The sequence below is a fragment of the Castanea sativa genome, chromosome 7, assembly GCF_040712315.1.
Source record: "Castanea sativa cultivar Marrone di Chiusa Pesio chromosome 7, ASM4071231v1".
NCBI classification, from domain to species: Eukaryota; Viridiplantae; Streptophyta; class Magnoliopsida; order Fagales; family Fagaceae; genus Castanea; species Castanea sativa.
In genome coordinates this window covers 12,273,984-12,277,667 of record NC_134019.1, presented here as the reverse complement: position 1 = coordinate 12,277,667, position 3,684 = coordinate 12,273,984, and the positions used below count along the sequence as shown (strand labels likewise).

Sequence of the window (3,684 nt, the reverse complement as noted above, 5' to 3'; positions counted from 1 at the left end):
AGTTTTCAGGTTTCATTATCCAAAAAAAAAAAAAAAAAAAGCCGCAACTTAATTATTGAGTGCATATTACAACACTGCAAAGCTTGAGGCATCACAAACAATTTCCAAACCATGCATATGATATATTTGACTCAAAACCTACTTATTCTTAAGTACTGATCTCCATGAAAGTAAGCAACCTGATGCATATTGGCTTATATATTGCTTATTTTTTTTCTTTTTCTTTTTTTTGAGGATAAATGGCAGATTTGGCTTATATATTGCTGAAACATGTATATTTCTTCTTATCTTAAAGGGTAATGTGGCATGTAACTAGGGTATGGGAATGGATAATAGTTGTATGGAGATGAAAATCACTTTTTTAAAAAATATTGGGTTTTGCACTACTTTTATAGTTTCATGATTAATCTCATAAATTTGGAAATAAATTATCAACGTTTAAGTTTGAGTTTAAGATGAACTTCTTAGAGAGATAGAGTTTCATTCCTTGTTGAGTTTAGATTAAACAAAAATAACTTTGTTTTAAAAAGATGATGAGTTTGAGTTTAAGTTGAACTTGTTAGAGAGATAAAATTTCACTTCTTGTTAAGTTTGAACTAAACAAAAATAATTTTATTTAAATAAAATGATAATTTGATTTAAAGATTGTGCTGATGTAGAAAATTATGGGAGTTTCAGAGGCTTCGACTCTATATATAAAGAGAGATGGAGTTTCACTCATTGTTAAATTTGAGCTAAACAAAAATAATTTTATTTAAATAAAATGATAATTTTATTTAAATATTGTGGGAGTTTCAGAGGTTTCGGTTCTATATGTAGAGAGATAAAGATTCACTTCTTGTTAAGTTTGAATTAAATAAAAATAATTTTATTTAAATAAAATGACAATTTTATTTAAATATTGTGTTGGCATGGAAAATTGTGAGAGTAACAGTCTAATTGGTATCATCCCAAATGCAATCTTCAATATAGCTCAAGGATTGAAGTCTTTAGTCTATAGTCTATACATGAAGCAGCTCTCCGGCCATCTTCCATCAAGCACGAGCAATTGGCTTCCAAATCTTAAGGTGCTTTACCTATGTAATACTGAACTGGAGGGAATTATCCACAATTCCATCTCAAATGCTTCTATGCTTACTGAACTTGAGTTGGGTGCAAACTATTTCTAGCTCTATTCCTAATACTTGTGAAATTTAAGGCATCTGGAGAGACTCAACTTAGTTAACAATTATTTGACCAAAGATTCTTCAACTCTAGAACTAAGTTTTCTTTCATCTTTGACAAACTACAAAAATTTGACAACTATATAGTTCCAGCAGATAATCCATTAAATGTTGCCCTTCCAATTCCATGGGAAATTTCTCTACTTCTCTTGAAGAATTTGTATCATTTAATTGCAACATAAAATGCATCATTCCTACAAGGATTGCAAATTTAAGCAACTTGATGGCCCTACACTAGAAGACAACGAATTGGTTGGACCTATTCCAACTACAATAAGAGGAATGAGAAAGCTCCAAGGTTTGTATCTTCAACATAATAGATGGCAAGGATTCATCCCAAATGGTATTTGTCATTTGAGAAACTTGGTGGAATTATTTTTAAATCATAATTGGACCAATACCAACACGTTGGGAAGGTCTTTCTAAGCTTCAAAAGTTGTACTTGGATTCCAACCAGTTGACTTCCATACCCTTATCCTTTTGGAGTCTTTAAGACATACTGCAAATAAACATGTCATCCAATCCTTTTGGAGCATGTAACACACAAACTAATCATGGAATCTACTGTCAGGTGACATTCCTACTATTAGAGGCCTAGAGTCTTTGGCAAACTTTTCTGTAGCATATAAGAAATTTCAAGGTCCTATTCCCCAATCATTTGATAAGTTGATAAGCATGGAACGCTTGGATCTATCTGATAACAACTGGTCTAGAGAAATTCCTAAGTCTTTAATGGAACTCAAATGCCTCAAATATTTCAATGTGTCTTGCAATAGATTACAAGGTGAAATTCCATATGGGGGTGTTTTTGCTCAATTCTCAGCTCAATCATTCGTGGGAAATGAAGCATTGTGTGGTCCACCCAAACAGCAAAAGTAATGTTGGACAATCAAAGATAGCCACTACAGTTGTAGTAAGATATATTTTGCCAGCAATGATAGAAACAATACTTGGATAAGTTCTCATATTTAATCTGATGAGATCCCGAAAGAAACATGTAAAACAAAAAGGTTAAGAAGATTTGTTACCTCTAGCAACGTGGAGAAGAATGACATACCTAGAACTTGAACGAGTAACAAATGGATTTAGTGAAAGTAACTTAGTTGGGAAAGGGAATCTTGGTTGAGTGTACAGGACACTTTCAGATAACAAATGTGCTACAGTAAAGGTTTTTAATTTGAAAATAGAAGAAGGGTTTAAGAGTTTTGAGATTGAATGTGATGTATTGTGTAGAATTCACCACCAGAATCTTGTGAAAATCATTGGTAACTATAGTGGTACAAATTTTAAAGCTTTGGTACTAGAGTACATGCCCATGGGGAGCCTTAAGAATTTGTTGTATTCTCATAACCACTTCTTGGATATGCTAGAAAGATTGAACATGATGATAAATGTTGCATTATCTTTGGTGTTTCTCCATCATGGTTGTCCTTTACCTGTTGTTCATTGTGATTTGAGGCGTAGCAATAGTCTTCTAAACAAAGATATGCTTGCACATGTGAGGGACTTCGGCATTTCAAAATTGTTAGGAGATGAAGACTCAATGACCCAAACCATGACATTGGCCACTATTGGTTATAGAACTAGGTGATGTCTCTACTTTATAATTCAATTTTATGTTTATACACACACAAAAAAGCTATCCCAAAAAAAAACAAAAACAAAAACAAAAAAAAATGAAGAATTTTTCTTTTTAGCATCAAGTGAAGGTATTGGATACTTTCTGACAATAAATTTTATCAAACTTATAAAGTAAGGATCACAACAGACCATTTTTACACGTGAAGACGTATATAGTTGTAGCATTTTGTTGATGGAAACATTCACAATGAGCAATCTCACATGAAACGTTTGCTGGAGAAATGAACCTAAAATGTTGGGTAAAACAATCACTAACCCTTTTAGTAATTTTAGTTATAGATGCTAATTTGCTAAAGAAATGTGAAGAGCATTTTAATGCTAAGCTGGATTGTAGGTTGTCCATTATGCAATTGGCTATGGATTGTTTAACAAAGGTCCTGAAAAGTGGATAAACATGAGAGATGTCATAACAACACTCAAAAAATCAAATCAAAGTTTCTAAAAAATGTTAGAGAAGATTGACAACAGGAAATTATTCTAAAGTTTGTCCTTGTTTGTGCTTTTTGCTAATTATATTTTGTAGGCTATGCTATTCCCTAAAAAAAAACCTGTTAAAGTAGATTAGCTCGAACCAATGTATGAGCATAGTAATGAACTAATGATGAAGGATGTACGATTGTCTTATATATTTAGGCATTAATTTACATAGTAATGGTAATAGGCAATGCAATGACTCAAAGTTAGGTACAAAAGAGTCAACTCAAATTTAGCATGTTAAATCACATACGATAAATAACAAGATGGTGTTTGTTATTCATCAAAAACATGTATTGTAGATTAAAAATCCATCATCTAGCTTATGAGAGAAATTTTATAGCAA

The 3,684-nt window shown here is 32.0% G+C and overlaps 1 pseudogene; it reads left to right on the top strand.

Moving 5' to 3' along the window:
* The first annotated feature begins 911 nt into the window (after window positions 1–911).
* LOC142643976 (putative LRR receptor-like serine/threonine-protein kinase At3g47570) lies at window positions 912–3,326 on the top strand (annotated as a pseudogene).
* The last annotated feature ends 358 nt before the right edge of the window (window positions 3,327–3,684 follow it).